This window comes from Thermobia domestica, chromosome 7 (genome assembly GCF_964235325.1).
Source record: "Thermobia domestica chromosome 7, izTheDome1.hap1.1, whole genome shotgun sequence".
Lineage (NCBI taxonomy): Eukaryota > Metazoa > Arthropoda > Insecta > Zygentoma > Lepismatidae > Thermobia > Thermobia domestica.
In genome coordinates, this window is record NC_137460.1 from 260,069,369 (window position 1) to 260,088,784 (window position 19,416).

Genomic DNA, 19,416 nt, shown 5'->3' on the forward strand with positions numbered 1-19,416 from the left:
CTCTTATTCCGATTTCACATTAATTACAGTTACTCCCCTCTCTTTCCTACTGTTAATCATTTTAGGGCTATGCTGTTACAAAAAATACCTAGCCCACAAAACCTACCAACAAGTTAGACAGCATGTGACTATCCCCCTTCAACAGGTGATAGAACCCCCATTTTTTCAATCCCCTCTTCCCATCGCTAATCCGTATTATACTTCACAAAGAATTAGTAATTGTGTTTTATAATAAGTTCCTATCCCTAGGTACCAGGAACACAGTACTGGCGAATCCATTCAAAAAAAACGAAACTTCAATATTTAATATTTTTTTAGTTCCTTCTATTTTTTTTTACATTTGTCCTTTATGAATCTACCTCTAATCCACATATTAACCTTCTCTTATCCCACAGATCTGTAATTTGCTGCATCTCATTATAATCCTTCTATATAACCCATTCACACGCATACCGACAAAATATATAAAAATATACAATTAAAATTGCACTGGGAATTTGCTATCATGTCTCTGCCTTGAATTGAGAAAAGCATGTCTTTCTTCTATCGAATAAATCTGGTATAACAACAATACCCCATCCACCTACGCACCAAACAAACATACAAGCCTCTCCTTTATTTCCTTCCTTTCACGTCATTCATCATACCTCTCATACATTGATCCTCTCCAGCAATGATGCCTCCACCAGTAACATCGAGGAATGGTGCACATTGGTTCGATTCTCCATGCTGGATTCTGCTTCCGTTCTATTCTCCATGCTGGATGACGCAGACGTCTCCTCCAAAACTCCAAAGAAGAAGATGGTTCCCACACCCATTCAACCTACTACCAAGCTCGTGTTGTGATTTCTCATAGAAACAGACTTGCCAATGGACTATCATGGTACTTCAAGACAACAACGGGTTGTTATACTCCTTCCTCCGGCGAAGTGTATTATAGATGAGGAGGTCCAGGTGACGAGCACCCGGAAATTTTCACCCCCAATGGGCGACAGTCTACCCCCCCTTCAGCGGACTGGAGGACTGGGTCATGCCATATTCTTGTGTTCATGGAAATTGTGATGTAGTGTAGAATATCGTTATACAGTGATACAGTGCGATGTTGTGAATGTGAATTGTGATTCCTATTCTCGTTTATTCCTTTATGAATTCCTTTTTTTTATTATTTTTTAAAAGCATGATTCACATTATTTTGAATCCCGCGGGGATACGGGGTGACAGGCGGGAATACGGGGTTCGATTCCCCGCCGGGGAGCCATGATTAATAAAAATGAAAGAATGTTATAGATTCGGTAGTGATAAGTATCCACTGCCTGTCAATTCAAAAATTATGGTTCTTATCTCTTCTCTGTGGAAGTAAGTAAAAGAACCGGGAGGAATACTTAAGTAAGCAAACTTTATTAACACTGAGAGAGATTATATGAAAATGCAAAAACACAATAAAATTACATTGAAATAAAGTAAATTTCGTAACTACAAAATATTATACACGAGAGACCTTGCTTGGCTCACATTCTTCTCCAACTAAGATTTTACAAAGAGAAAAAGGTCTTACATGAATGTTAGGTGTCCTCTCACCCACATGACTGAATTTTCCCCTCGTCTTTGGCTGCTTCCGTCCTTCCCTTATGCCAGCCTGTATCCTCCTTATATCTTCCCTCTTTATCACACTTAATTATATTTCTAATAATTACGAAGTCTCTCTTGTCCCTTAGGCAAGGTTCTTTTATATAAAAAACATTTTAATAGTTCTTCATCTTAGCACATATTAAATTATCTTATGCATTTTTTTCCCAACACAGCAGTAATTAAATAAAGAAAAATGGTAAGAAGCGGAGAGCCCCATAAATTAACTGTCAACAAGAAAATTCACTTAAAGCTATGTAGATTTAGAAGAACAATTAAATACAGACGATAATGTATATTGGATAATAATGCAACATTACAAAATCAAGTATAGTGGTACGTAAAAGGTGGGAGGAAACGGAAGAATCCAGACAAAACCCAAACACATGGTGTTTGCCAACCACAAAATAACTTTCCCGAACTGGAATTAAATCAGTGAGCCCAACGTAGATTGACTCTTTACTTTTGAAAGAAAACTATAACAGTAAAAAGAAAATCTGCAGTTGTGTAATATTGAATCGTGGGCGTCTCCTATTACAGATGGAACACTATCACTGAACCTCTAAAGCAAAACACTTTCTTTGTAGAATAAATGGATAGAGTAATTATTATAGACAGGTTTAAATATTGACAATTTATTTATATTACAATTATATAAATGTTGGTAACTCAAACTTTATACAAAAATAAATCATGTTCAAGGGAAACCACAGAAATAACACTCTTCTTGTTGTTATATTGTACGCTAAAATATAACTTTTTAAAAAACAAATACTTATAAGAGTTTCTATTTTTATTCTTTTAGAATGGAATGCGAACCAAAAAGGCTAAAACATTCCTTATCATTTATGAAGTGAATGAGTTTGATTAGAGCAAATGGTTCGTTCAAGTGGATGAGAAAGTGAATAACTTGAGGCGATAGAAAAGAAGAAAAGATGGAGGAACAAAAATAGAAATAGGAAGACATAGAGAGAAGAAAATAGTGCAGACGAATTAGTTATTCTGATGTGAAATTTTATAAAGAAAGTGGATGCATTAAAACGTCAAGAATTAAGAAAACAGAAACAGAGAGAAATGTAAAATACAAGAAGAAAAATCAATATATTGTATATGTTTATATAATAAATAGTTTTTTGTGTTAAAGAAATTTTGTATTCTTCTAGTTTTATATTATCTGATACAGTGTTCGAAGTGGGAAAAAAAGCAGAGGTGGTATGTTTTATTATGATTTTGACTCGAAATACCGGCTATCTAAATGTTTAAATACAGTGAGATTATGTTGACTAAAAGCTTGCATTTCTATTTATATATAATAACTGGAGAGCTTCTGTTAAGTTACGGGGGGTGAGACTTTGATCCCCTGCCTTATGTTGTATTATAGAGAATTATGCACGAAAATGTTCAGAAACCGAAACAGACTTTCTGCGGGAAAACTCCCATACCTCCCACCCGACTGAGGGGTATTCCAACTCCCCGGAAGATCCGCCCCCCACAGCAACAGCTCATAAATCCATCCATGCTCAAAACACTTCATTTATATGCATTAAGGCAAGACACACCAAAAATGTTGGTATTGTCAACATAGAAATCATTTCTACATAAAAAATAAAATCTTTTTACGTGCAAAGCTGGTCGTCTATTACTGTATAAAAATCGATTTATTAAAGGTATTTACAGCTACTTTCCAATGACAGTATGTCCTGATTACTGAGAAGTGATTCAAAGGCGGTATGCCTTCATCACTAGAAAACCAGAGGCGGTATGACATACCACCACATACCGTCCCACTTCGACCACTGATCTGATACGCAAAGACTGATACAAACAATTGTGCTTATGATGTGGTATGCTAGGAGGGCGGGTTGAAAAGTTATCGGCCTGACAATGAAAGACTCCGAATTCCAGTTCAAAAACGATTTTATTTTTCGAAATAATTCCCCTTAACTTCAATACACTTGGTCCAGCGTTTCTCCAACATCAGTATTCCTTCCCGGAAGTGAGAGTCTGGAAGGTTGTGAAAATAGTCATTCACGACCTCTCAACTTCTTCATTCGATGTGAAGCGCTTCCCAGAAAGAAATTTCTTTAAGTTTGGTAACAGATAGAAGTCCGATGGTGCCAAATCAGGAAAATATGGGGGATGGCCGAGCAAATCGTACCCCAAATCCTGCAGCTTTCCCATCGCCAACGTACCCTTGTGCACAGGTACTTTGTCCTGGTGAAAGATGATTTTTTTCTTCTTCTTCAAGCCAGGTCTCTTCTCGCGAATTTTGGCATCCAGCTGGTCAAGAAGGTTGGAGTAATATTTGCCTGTAATTGTTCTCCATTTTGCAAGGTAATCAATTAACAGTATACCTTTCGCGTCCCAAAACACACTGGCCATGACCTTTCCGGCCGATACGATCGTCTTCGCTTTCTTCAGCGCTGCACCACCGGTTTCCACCCACTGCTTGGACTGCTGTTTCATGTCTGGCGTGTAGTGGTGAACCCATGTCTCATCCACTGTCACAAAACGCAGCACAAAATCGGTCGGATCCCTCTTGAATCGATCCAAAGGTTGCTACGAAAATCGTTTTCGCATTTGCTTTTGGTCGGCAGGCAGCAAATGTGCACCCATCTTGCGCAGAGCTTTCACATCACTAGTTCTTTGTGCAAGATGTTTCGCACCCGTTCCTTTGATATCCCCACACTCTCAGCTATCTCACTCACCTTCACTCGCCTGTTGTTCAACAAGACATCATTTACTTTTTCGATTGTTTCCGGTGTGGTTCCAGTTTTCGGCCTTCCTTCACGTGGGTCATCTTCGAAGGATGTGCGAGCACGTTTAAATTGAGCTGCTCACTTTTTAAATATCGACATGGAAGGAGCAAAGTTCTCGTAAACTTTTGTCAACTTCAGATGAATTTCCGTAGGAGTTAATCCATCCAAAACGAAAAATCTGATTACGGCACCATATTCAAGTTTATCCAGTTTATCACAACCCGCAAGACGTCTAACTGCAACAATGCATGCACACAAACTACTTGAGAGAACAAGTTGACACTTGTTATAGGAACAACTGAAAAGCGGTCCCAGTCAAGAACAATAAAATTTTGCTGATTGGAGTGCCATCTCTGGGACAGGCCGAGAACTTCTCACCCCTCCCTCGTATATTTCTATTATAAACTATATGACTTCAGTGCCTAAGCGATATAACCAAGATGCATTTAGAAGCAGAAAACAATAAAGGTATCTTTATTTCAGGGAACAGAAGAAATTGAGGATACAGGAAATCTCATATTGTGTTATATATAAAATCAAATGTAACATCAGTTCAGAACTTATATTGAAAAGACTATTTTCAGAATATGTGGAGCACAAATTTTACAGTAAATTACAGGCTGAGATGTTTCAAATCTTATATTCAACACGACACGAGACGACACGAGAAATCAATTTTGTTTCGTAGGCAAAACTCTTTTTACGCAAAACTTTTTATTATAATGTAAATATAATTCCTTAGAACACAGAAGTTCGTTTTCGATACAAGAAAAAAAATCAAGAAGCGATAGGAGACAGCATTCTTTTGATAGGAACACTAGCTAGTATATAAGCTACATACCAGGGCCGCCCACAGGGGGGATGTATGGCGCAAGCTGCGCCATTAAGAAAAATTTTGGGGGAGATTTTACTCTACTTTCGAACTAGCAATTTTACTGTCGGAATAGCATTAAAACACGATTTTGAGAAGCTAATTTTCAAAAATTTTCCGGGGTGAACCCCCGTACCCCCTGCTTCGATACTCGATGAATGAAGTACCGCCCAAGTAGCCGTATGAAAGGAAAGGTTGGTTCGTTTTAAGAGAGAAGGGCCGCCCGCAGGAGGGATGAATGGCGCAAGTTGTGCCATCGAGAAAAAAATTGGGTGGAATAAAAAAAATTGGGGAAGAATTTTACTCTAATGTCGAATAAGTAATTTTGCTGTCGTCAGAATAACATTGGAACACGATGCGATTTTTTTTATCTCGAGAATGAATCCCCCTACCCCCTGCTTAGAAACGGTGGGGTGCTGACTGCCACGGGTGCTGACTGCCACAGCCAATTATTGGTGCTGATTGCCACGACTGGCGCTGATTGCTAATATCAAGGTGCTGACTGCCACGAGCCTGAGAGAAAGTTGCTAGACGTAATATTACCGGACGAAAAGAAGCATGAAAGAAACTAGATGATCCTTAGGATCGTGTTGTTCAGACCAACACCTAACAAAGGTAAACAGGTCTCTCTGTGTACACTCATGTCCAAAATTATTATCACTTGATTATAAATAGGTTGTTCTAGTAATATAATTTGATAACGAATTCGTCCGGTATTTCTTATAATGTTAGTATGTGTATAAATGGCAAAGACAAGTATGTGGTAAATTTCATGTCAAAAGAGCAGTAAATAAGAATAATAAAACGAAAATAAAATTTTCTTGTCCATTTAGTTACATTTTATTTTACTCATTATGATTTTCGTATTTATAATTTTTTTCCTATGCAATTTTTCGCAAATATAAATTTCCTGATTATACACATAATATAAGTATTAAAAGTACTCTGCAAAATTATCAAATTATATTCTTACAAGAAGACAGTTATAGATATGCGACAATAATTTTGGACATGAGTGTACTTTCAGTTTTGTCAGGGAGCGGTGCGTACAAAATTGGTACGATTTATGTATTCTTACTTGAACTCCCTATGTCAGCATGAACTGTGTACAGCTGTGCAAATTGTTTCGAGCAGCTCTTGAAAGTTCCATCAAAAAAGCACTGCTGGCTGTCCCTCACAAGGGAAGTTCAGGAGAAAGCACTCGCCTGCAGAGAAACTAAGCATGCAATTTGAAGTCCCAATTCATGCTGATTATAACAAGCTAATAAAATTCCTGTACGATTGAGAACGGTTCGAGATATTCAACTTGGAAGTTTATATGAGAAAATGACGATATATGCATTTATACGCGTTAAGTACAACATAGTTAGTAACGAATATTGACATACGAATTGAAAGCTATCGGAAGTAACAGAAAAAAAATAGTGTTTCGCAATAACTAACGGATTTGTTAGATACAATTAGTCATTACATTGTTCACAATAATCATAGGTTAGAGATGAAAATTGATCACTTGTTCTTTTGTTTTATGAATAAATGACGCAGGCAAAAGACTCCCTTGCACCATGAACATTTTATATGTGCAATTGTGTTGCATCCGTCAAGAGAACAGTTCGCAGAACCAAAGCAAAAAGCAAATTCGACAAGTGATTCAAAAGTTATAGGCCTATAATTTGTTTGTAACCTGCCTTGCAGTACGCAAACTGAAACAATCCAATGTATCGCGGTGATCGGGAGTGATTTGTATGGACACGAACTTTATTTGATTGTTTCGTTGGTACATGATAACGTCCAGAGGAAGAAAGATTCATACTATGTACAAATCTCCTGCCATAATCTTTGATTGATCGAAATCAAAACACATCAAATGGTTGCACAAATCGTGTGCAATTCTTTGGTATCTTCTCAACCATTAGATATTTGCCATCCGGCATGCAACTTGTAATGGACAATTTGTCTGTGAATGGACCCCAGTGATCAAACAATAGCAAGTTCAAACCATCACGCTTCGCCATGGGTGAGAATACTTAACGCATTTAAACGTGCATCAACTCATTTTCTCATATAAATTTCCAAGCTGAATATCTCGAACAGTTCTCAACATACAGGAGTTTTATCACCTGTAGTAATCAGCATGAATTGGTCCTTCAAATGACATTCTTATTTCTCTGCAGGCGAGTGCTTCTACCAAACTCCCCTTGTCAGCTGGCTTCAGACCGTCATATCCATTAAATAATACAATAAAACAATTAATATAAACAATGAAATGTGCAAATTGTACATATAACAGAAAAGACAATCCCTTTATAAACATCCAAGTGTATGTCGTTCCACTTAGTGAGCAACTTTGTAACTTATAGGATGCCACATAGATTTGCTGTGATGATTACTAAATTAATTAATAATCATAAATTTAGTATGAGGGATTAATTCCTCTCTTTCCAAATACAGTTTCTCCCAGGTTCGTGGCAGTCAGCACGCCGTCGTGGCAGTCAGCACCTTCATATTTGCAATCAGCGACAGTCGTGGCAGTCAGCACCAATAATTGGCTGTGGCAGTCAGCACCCGTGGCAATCAGCACCTATCCTTAAAAACTCTATGACTGAAGTACCGCGCAAGTTGCTATATGAAAGGATGGTGCTACGTTGTGGTGAACAACAGTTACAAACACTCAAGGAATCACTTTCAAATTTAGATTTGAAACTTGCCTATGTTGTCTGTTGAAAATTATAAAGTAGTTTGACATAATTGTGAGCTAGTGGTAACCATACAGACAACAGCCAAGTTTCAAATCTAAATTTGAAGTGAGCCAGTGAGTGTATGTAACTGCTGTCCACCAGAACTTGGCGCCTATTTTTGTGATTTCAATTCTTTTTAAGGCCACTCGTACTTGGCTCTTTTACAGGAATGTTTTTTGTTGGATATCACTTCTTTTTGTAGGCTAATTTCGAGGATAACATTTTCTTTTGGTATCAAACTCAATAACTTGTAACTTGCGTCTTTTCATGTACAAGGGAATTATATCAATGTTTTGTAAAGAAAAAATAATACTACTAATTGTAAAGAAAGAATACCTGTGCCATACACAGTGTGTAGAAGTTTTTATACCCTTCAATATCCTTATGGAACTTATTTAGTATTGTACACTACCAAGACTACTAATAAAAGTAATGCCATTTTTATAATTACTACTGCCCCTACTACTACTACAAGCATTCTATAATACTACTACAGAAAGTAAAAACAACAACAAAAATAACAATTACTAGTACTATAAAAACTACTGCTACACTGGGCAATTGTTTTTAGAGGACTTGAATTTTGAGGAGGGAAGAGATTATTAGTTTTGGGGGGAGTGCGCCATCAGCTTTGGGGGGGATGGGCACCCCTGGTACATACTATTGCATTGATCACCAGAGCCAAACGATTCACAATAAATTATAGCGTGAAACATTTTTGTGAAGAAATCAGACGAGACCAAGATGATATCGAGACAGGCGTCTGTTGATTGAGACGATACCCAGAACAAGAACACAAGTTTAAGCCAGTGTTCGTAGTTAAGGGAAATTGCCCTAATCTAGGGTAATTTTGTAGGTAAATTTAGTGAAAAGGAAAAAGGGAATTTTTCGATAAAACTTTGAAAACCCAGGGAAATTCTCGCACTTTCTGATTGACCAATATAAATACTTAAATTTTTCTGTCATTCAGAAATGAACTAATACAATAGTGTGAAATAACTTTGAAGTGACTATAATTGTGTGAACTCTTGATTTAATTTGATAAATTCAATTTTATAATTTTATTAAATTACGTTTATCTACAACAGAATCATGAAGTCTTAAATTTCAAGAAACAAAACTTTTATTTATGATGTACATTTGTAGACGGCTTGGATAAGCATGTATTTCTCAATGGCTATTACTGAAATTACCAATAAACACGACTAGTTTCCTTCTTGCTTTTCCGCATTCCCTTCCGCCTAGACTGATGCTTCCTAATTGATTGAATGAAAACTCATCGTTTTGTGGTTAAACAAAACCACGGAGGACACATCAACAAGGTGTATTCGCCACAAGGTTAGTAGACCTGTCGCTTAAAGTCGTAGACAATAGGCTATTGTTCTCTTAATTGCTTTATTACCTAACGACTTTTGATGTCAGTATGGTCGGGCTGGCCTTGGGGAGGTTTCTGGGGGAAGTGGTTTTATTACCCTGTTTGTTAGGTTGTTAGATGGGTTCCTGGAAAAGGTTGGGTGTTAGGAGGGATGGCGTAGTTTCTAGAATAGAGGTTGAAGGACATGTATCACGTGATTTTGATAGGGTTGTTTTTAACAGCAATGCTATGATCAAATTAATTATTCTTTTATTTTATAGGAAGCTCATTCTTATTTGCATTCTCTTAATAAATTAATCGGAGCATCTTATTTTACGGATCGCTTGCTAAGCAAGCTCCTTATTTATTGGATCGTTTGCTGTGCAAACACGTTGTTAAATTTGATTGTGATCATTTTTTTCCCAAATCGTATGCTTAAAGCATACTCCATAGAACAATCTCTGATTGTGATCATATTAATTAATTCGACCATTTGCATAGCAAGTTGTATTTTGATGAATTGCTTTTCATTCTTTCGCTTCATTAGAAGCTCATTCTTATTTGTATTTTCCTAATAAATTAGCCGGAGCATCTTATTTTACGGATTGCTTGCTAAGCAAACTCAGAACAGCTACGCTGCGATCCTATGAAGAATGTGATCATATTAATTAATTTGATCATTTGCATAGCAAATTCAGAATAATCTTTGATTGTGATCATATTAAAATGGTGGAGGGAATAAACTTTATTCATGCGGGACTTTTTAATTTGACGGATCGTATCTTTTATTTTCTCGAACACTGTTTGAGCATACTAGAAATTTCGTGTACGGAATACATATACTTTGGTACGATAAGCAATGCTGGTACATATACAGAGCGTGGTTCTTGTACGTCTTTCGCTGGTGAACTCAAGACATGAACTGAACTTTTCGCGCGCTTTTCTGGAAAGTGGTTGGGCAAGAGGGAAAGATGGCGTTGTCGGGTAACAGGTGCGTGTTAGAACATGAAGACAAATACAAAGGAAAACCGACGCCGTGTTTAGTACACATCACAGAGTGCCGACAGAGTAATAAAAACAAGTTTGGCGTCAGGGTAGGTGAACACAAGACATTGTCGGCGAAGAATACAAAGAGGATTGAGGTTGTGGCAGGTAAACATGTTGAATCATGCCCCCTATGCTAATTGGTAATAGAAAATAAGTTTTGCCCCGCGTTAGGTGAAACACAAGATATTGTTGACGGCGAATACAAAGAAGATTGAGATCGTGGCACGTAAACATGTTGAATTATACCTGTGTGCTAATTGGTAATAGAAAAGAAGTTTGGTACCGCGTTAGGTGAACACAAGACAATGTCGATGGTGAATACAAAAAAGATTAAGCTTGCGGTAGATAAACATCACAGAATACCGACAGAGTAATAAAAAAACAAGTTTAATGGTATGGGAAATGAAAATAAAACATTGTCGACGAGGAATACAAAAGAAGTTTGGCACCGCGTTAGGTGAACACAACACATTGTTAATGCTGAATACAAAGAAGATTAAGGTTGCGGTAGATAAACATCACAGAATACCGAGAGAGTAATAAAAACAACATTAATGGTATAGGAAATGAAAATAAAACATTGTTGACGAAGAATACAAAAGAAGTTTGGCACCACGAATGGTGGTACATGACGCGACACTGAACGGAAACACAAAAGAACTGTTGATCCTGTTGAAACATGAAGCGGTACTGAATACAATAGAAGATTGTCACATTGATATGATACCGAATGAAAATACAAAAGAATTTTTGCAGTATGAACTGTGTTGACACTTTTTTTTGTACGTAGATAACATTTAATTGATTAGTACAGGATATGAATAACATTATTGAGGGAATACCGTTGTAAGATGTGAATGATCGTGACACAATGTAAATAATATTGACGATGTTGTTTCAAAAGAATGTTTGATCAATAAATGATACATGAGAACATAAATGCAATGTAAGTATATGTTTTCTCCATCCCTTATACCTATTGAAAGTTGTATAGAGAATTCGGAAAGTACATCTGAAAATATTTTAAATGATGTAAGGGGCGTGTTTTAAAGTACCACGTGATATGACGTCGACATAAGTTTTCCTTATATACGGGGTATGATGAGAAGACTGGCATAGTATCATCATGGATTCGTCTGCCAGTATAGTACAACGAGAAATTCAACTTTGCAACGAATTAGATTGGGATTCCTCATTTGATTATGTTGAATCTCCCAACAAAAAGTTTAAATTGAATAGAGAATCTCCGGACTTGTTTATTGATGAGGAAACTTGCTATTTTTCTCCGGCTTCCCCAGATGTTATTATAGAGGAAGAAACTTGCTATTTTTCACCGGCTTCTCCAGATGTTATTATAGAGGAAGAAATCATTGATTTAAGAGAAGACCCAATACTAATTCCAACTTCGCCTGTTGGATCAAGAACAACTTCACCAGTACCAGTAGCAGGAACACCGGAGCAAAAGTTTCAAGTTCCAGCGATAAAGTGGACACTTGCTCAAGAAGAACAAGAAGAAAGATCTACATCTCCTGATTTATTTAATGAGGAAGAGGAGGAAGAAATTTGTAAGTTATTCAGTGAGATAGAAGAGTGCAAACCAAGCACGCCATCACCAAGTGTTTCACCGTTGGACTTTCCATCTTTACCCCAAAAGGTTCCACTGGATTTGCGTGTGCAAACGAAACAGTGCCAGTGCAAGTGTAGTAGTGACTTTGTAAGTGAAACATGTGTTAAAGATAGTATTTTAAAGTGGGAACCGAATACAGTTTTACTTTGCCCGGGTTGTACCCTAAATTATTTCAATCAGTTTGGGCACAGGTGCCTTCTTGTGAATATATTAACTCTTGAAGCAGAAGCATGGAAAATTATGGCTAGCAAAAATGTGAGAGATAAAATGTATGAAAATTATGTGAAATCGCATTCTGCTAACAAAAGAAATGAACATTTATTTCATGAAAACTATGACAATTTATTAAAGAACCCAAATTATATTGAAGGAATAGTGAACATTTTATTAGAAAAAGATAGAAACGCTGCAAAGTGATTTCTTTTTTTTGTATGTAATATAATCTGTATATATTATTTTCTATAGTTGTGTGTGTGTGTATGTGTGTGTTTGTTCATATATATTATTTTCTATACTTGTTTGCTTGTATATATCTTTATCTCCAAATAAATATATACGAATTTCATTTGATTTTTATTTAATGAAAAAACTTCCCTAAATAAAAGGTGAAACTCATTTATGCTTTTTGCCGTTTACTTTAGGAAACTCGTTTAAAATTGGTATTTGATGATTGTTTTATATTTTTTCTTGATTTTTACTAATACTTTGAAGTATTTAAAAGTTTGATGGGTATTTTACAAGTTTGCGATTTTCGAAACATAGTTCCTCAAAGTTTGTGTAACAAACAAACTTACCTTGAATAAGAAGAGTTTATGTAACGAAAGATCCACATAAATAAATAAGAAAGAATTTGTGCAGCAATTATTTGATGAATTACACTCTGTGAGTATTATGTTAGGAAAAGTAAGCAGAATTTCTGCAATAATTTTTATTATATTCACAATCAAAGATTGTTCAAAGTTCACAGAAACTTTTTAATATATTCACAATCAAAAATTAACACCGAGTTTGCAATGAGAAAGGATTTTCTAAGTTCACACTAAACTGTCCTTAGTATTTTACATAGTAATTATTTAACACTACATAACTATGATGATGTAAGAGTATTACGGTAAGTAAAACGAAATAATAATAAAATAAGAAGATTGTTCATCGCATTCTTAATACGTTCACACAAAGTGTTCGAGTAAATAATTACGAGATATTAAATAATACAAGAGAATAAAATATTCACAACAACAAAAAAAATTAACACCGACTTTGCAATGGCAAAAGGAGAATATATATAAAAACAGAAACTGATCTAATAATGAATTTAAAAACTCAGTAATATTATAGTATGATTTATATACTTACCTTACAAATGCAATAAGTTTTCACATACATGTAATATAACATGCAGAAACTGATTTTACAAATGCGAATCATAACATGCAGAAAGTGTTTTACATAAAGCATCATAACACGCAGAAAGTTTTCACATACATGTATTATAACATGCAGAAACTGTTTTTACAAACGCGAATCATAACATGCAGAAAGTGTTTTACATACAGCCATCATAACATGCAGAAACTGTTTTTACAAACGCGAATCATAACATGCAGAAAATGTTTTACATACAAGCATCATAACATGCAGAAACTGTTTTTACAAACGCGAATCATAACATGCAGAAAGTGTTTTACATACAGCCATCATAACATGCAGAAACTGTTTTTACAAACGCGAATCATAACATGCAGAAAGTGTTTTACATACAAACATCATAACACGCAGAAAGTTTTTACAAACGCGAATCATAACATGCAGAAAGTGTTTTACATACAACCATCATAACATGCAGAAACTGTTTTACAAACGCGAATCATAACATGCAGAAAGTGTTTTACATACAAGCATCATAACATGCAGAAACTGTTTTTACAAATGCGAATCATAACATGCAGAAAGTGTTTAGTAGTAGAAAATGGATCGATCTGGCTCAGACCTGAGCCAACTTAGGACAACTCACAAGCCACTGAGAAAATGACCACCGTGCACCGTGAGACCACGGCCTTTTACGACCTCCATTTTAGGGGTGAATTCGTTCCCTTTTACGACCACTTTTTAAGGGGGTGTATTCGTTCTCTTTTACGAGCACATTTTAAGGGGTGAACTCATTTCCTTTTATGAGCACTTTTCCAACCCATATGTTAATTACGAACACATAGAAGAACAGATAACACATAACACTACGTAACACACAGCAGAACAGATAACAGATAAGAATATGAAACATAGAAGGGGTGTATTCGTTCTCTTTTATGAGCATATTTTCCAACCCCTATTTTAACATAGGAGATAACACATACGTTTACGAACACATAGCAAAGCAGATAACACTTAACACTACGTAACACACAGCAGAGCAGATAACACATAAGACTCGTACCCTTTTATGAACACTTTTTCAAGGGTGTATTCATTCTCTTTTATGAGCATATTTTTCAACCCTTATTTTAACATAGGAGATAACACATACGATTACGAACACATAGAAGAGCTGATAACACATAGCACTATTTTAACATAGCAGAACATAAGACTACGTAACATAACAAGGGTGTATTCATTCCCTTTTATGAGCATATTTTTCAACCCCTATTTTAACATGGCAGATAACACATAAGATTACGAACACATAGAAGAGAAGATAACACATAAAACTACGCAACACACAACAGAACAGATAATACATAAGAATACGTAACATAACAAGGGTGTATTCATTCTCTTTTACGACCTCCATTTTAAGGGGAACTCGTTTTCAACCCTTATTTTAACATGGCAGATAACACATATGATTACGAACACATAACATAGCAGGGGTGAACTCGTTCTCTTTTATGAGCATATTTTCAACCCCTATTTTAACATAACAGAAATGACATAAGAATACATAACTCATTCCAACCCTTATTGTAACATAACGAGCAAGGATTACAATCGAACACCCACGGTCTACAGATAATCATTTGAGATGGTGTATTCATTCATTCTCTTTGATGACCATTTTTCCACCCCTAATGAAATTACATAGGAGAGCAGATAATACATAAGATTCGTTCTCTTTTACGACCTCCATTTTAAGGGTGAACTCGTTCCCTTTTATGAGCACTTTTTCAACCCCTATTTTGAACATTTTAACATAGCAGAAATGACATAAGCATGTCCTCAAACTACTGGCCATCGTGAACAAAAGGTCAAACTCGAAAACGAAATAACATATTGAGGTGCTGTTTCCACATTTAGTAATTGGTCATCAGGTACTACATGTCCCAAAATTAGTGGCCATCGAGTTCAAAGGTCAGCATACTTAAAACCCAATAACTCGAAAACGGAGCCACACATTGAAGTGCTGTTTCCAAATCTAGTAACTGGTCACCAACTACTACAAGTTCCAAAATACTGATCATCGAGGTCAAAGGTCAACATACTTAAAACTTAATTACTCGAAAATGGATCCACATATCGAGGTGCTGTTTCCACATTTAGTAATTGGTCATCAACTACTACAAGTTTCAAAAATAGTGACCATCGAGGTCAAAGGTCAACATACTTAAAACCCAATAACTCGACAACTGAGACACATATTGAAGTGCTGTTTCCACATTGAGCAATTGGTCATCAGGTACTACAAGTTCCAAAATAATGACCATCGAGGTCAAAGGTCAACATACTTAAAACCTAATATCTCGACAACTGAGACACATATTGAAGTGCTGCTTCCAAATCTAGTAATACGCCATCAACTACTACAAGTTCCAAAAATAGTGGTCATCGAGGTCAAAGGTCACAGTACTTAAAACCTAATTACTCGAAAACTGAGCCACATACTCAGGTGCTGTTTCCTCATTTAGTAATCGGTCACCAACTAGTACAAGTTCCAAAATTAGTGGTCATCGAGGTCAAAGGTCAACATACTTAAAACCTAATAACTCGAAAACTGAGCAAAATATTGAGGTGCTGTTTCCAAATCTAGTAACTGGTCATCAGATACTACAAGTTCCAAAATAATGACCATCGAGGTCAAAGGTCAAAATACTTAAAACCCAATAACTCGAAAACTGAGCCACATATAGAGGTGCTGTTTCCACATTTAGTAATTGGTCATCAATCACTGCAAGTTCCAAAATAATGATCATCGAGGTCAAAGGTCAACATACTTAAAACCCAATAACTCGAAAACTGAGCCACATATAGAGGTGCTGTTTCCACATTTAGTAATACGTCATCAACTATTACTTGTTCCAAAAGTACTGACTATCGAGGTCAATGGTTAAATATTTAAGCCTTAATAACTTTAAACAAAACCTGTGTGACCTATTCAATTTTGTACCAAGCAGAGAAAAGTGAAGAATGAATAAATATGACTGGCTTACTTCGAGAAAGAAAGCAACGATATACATTTTAACTAGCTGAGAATTTTAAATCATCTTGTATTATTTAAACAAACGAAAGGATAAATTTTATACCAACGAGAAATGCCATTTTATACCATTTTGTATTACTCCAATAAACGAAGGAATACCAGAAAAAAAGAAGTAAAGAATGAATAAAATTTAGGTGGATTATTTCCTTTTGTACCAACTGGAAAAGAGAAGAAGAGCTACTTTAACTAGCCCATTATGTACTGTTTAAACAAACGAAAATTGACCATTATGTAACTTTTGAAATACTGAAATGTTCTATTTTTGTATCAATCAGGAAAACCCGAAGAAGGATCATTTTAACAAGTTCATAATTTTGATGTTCTACTTTTTATACCAACGAGAAAAAAATGAACTAGCTGAATATAAGAAATAATAAATTTAAGTGACCTATTCAATTTTGTACCCATGAGAAATGGCATTTTAACTGGATCAGAATTTTACTACTCAAATAAACAATGGAGTATTTAGTTTTGCACCATTTTGGAGTATTCAAATAAACAAAGGACTTATAATTTGTGTCAACTCTAAAATCAATTAAACGAAGTAATGCATTTGAAAAACTGAAGTTGAGTATTTTATACCATTTTGTATTATTTCAACAACCAAAGGAATAAGCAAAAAAAAAAAGATTATTTTATATCATTTTAAACTAGTCTAATAAACGAAGGCATAAATATGAGTGAGCTATTTAATTTAACGAAAGAACAAAATTGTACTAATCAGAAAAAGCGAAGAGGACCCATTTTAACTAACTGAGAATTTCTGTACCTTTTTGTACTATTTAAACAAACGATGGAATAAATTTAAGTGACCTATTCAATTTTGTACCAATGAGAAAAGGCATTTAACTGGCTCAGAATTTGAGTTGTCTATTTAGTTTTGTACCAACCTAAGAAGAAGGGTGAAGAAGGACTATTTTATAATTTTACTACTCAAATAAGCAATGGAGTATTTAGTTTTGCATCATTTTGGAGTATTCAAATAAACAAAGGAATTATAATTTGTGTCAACTCTAAAAACGGCCATTTTGTATTATTTCAACAAACAAAAGAAAAAGCAAAAAGGACCATTTTAAACTATTTAAATAAACGAAGGCATAAACATGAGTGAGACCAGAGAAAAACCGAAGAAGGTCCATTTTAACTAACTGAGAATTTCTGTACCTTTTTGTACTATTTAAACAAACGATGGAATAAATTTAAGTGAATTATTCAATTTTGTACCAATGAGAAAAGGCATTTAACTGGCTCAGAATTTGAGTTGTCTATTTAGTTTTGTACCAACCTAAGAAGAAGGGTGAAGAAGGACTATTTTATAATTTTACTACTCAAATAAGCAATGGAGTATTTAGTTTTGCATCATTTTGGAGTATTCAAATAAACAAAGGAATTATAATTTGTGTCAACTCTAAAAACGGCCATTTTGTATTATTTCAACAAACAAAAGAAAAAGCAAAAAGGACCATTTTAAACTATTTAAATAAACGAAGGCATAAACATGAGTGAGACCAGAGAAAAACCGAAGAAGGTCCATTTTAACTAACTGAGAATTTCTGTACCTTTTTGTACTATTTAAACAAACGAAGGGATAAATTTGAGTGACCTGTTTTTTGTACTAACCAGAAAAATCAAAGAAGGTACCTTTATACTAGCTCAATGAACGAAAGAACAAATTTGGGTGTTCTACTTTTTTATACCAAACAAGGAAGAACCATTTTGTACTACTTAAATAAACGAAAGAAAAAGCGAAAAAAGACCTTTTTAACTAGCGCAGAATTTCTGTAACGCAAAAAATAATTTGGATGGAGTAACAAGAAAGAAAGCAAATATATGCCATATTAACTATTTAAATAAACGAAGGGATAAATATAAGTGATCTATTCCATTTTGTACCAAGGAGAAATGTCATTTTTATCTAACTAGAATTTCTAGTGCATGTTGTATTATTTAAACAAAACGAAGGGCTAAATTTGAGAAAGCGAACATGAACCATTTTACTCAAAATTTGGATGGAGTATTTAGCTTTGTATGAACCAGAAAAAAAAATGTAAAGAAGAACCATTTTAACTAACTCAGATCTTTATACCATTCTGTACTATTTTTTGTACCAATCAGAAGAAAATCAAAGAAGGGTTATTTTAACTAGCCAAGCAGAAAAAAGGAAAGAATTAACACTTTGTACTAACCAGAAAAGGAGAAGAAGGATCAGCATTCTATACTTTTTATGCCATTTATTCGGGTGTCCTATATCGTTTTTTACCAACGAGAACCATTTTTAATTGACTTAGAATTTTATACCTTTTTGAAAAATTTGTATCAAATCGAAAAAAGCAAGGAAATATCATTTTAAATAGCGCAGCATGTTATAGCTTTTTGTGTTTTTGGTCTACCCAATTTAAACAAACAAAAGAATAAATTTGTGTGACCTATTCACTTTTATAGCAAGCAGAAAAAGGAAAGAAAAATTTGAGTGGCTTAAGCAAAGAAGGTCAATGGTAACTAGCCTATTGAAGAATGAATAAATTTTGTTTGCAATTAAAAAAGCGGAGAAGATCTACTTTCTGTACCAACCATAGAAAAACAAATTTGTTTGACCTATTCACTTTTATAGCAAGCAGAAAAAGCACGAAAGAAAGGGAAGAAGGTTCATTATAACAAGCTAGGTATTTTTATACCATTTTGTATTACGAGTGGTCTATTTCATTTTTGTAACAATCAGAAGAAAACAGCTCAGAATGTTATACCTTTGTGATGCTACATTTTGTATTATTTTTGTGTCATCCAGAGAACAATTTAAATTGCCTCTCCCTGCACTAAGAAAGGCTCATAAAATATTGAACGTGAGATTTAACAAACCAGAGTTGAGTCATAATTGTGTAGAACAGACTACATAGCAATTAGCGTAATATCATGCATGGCC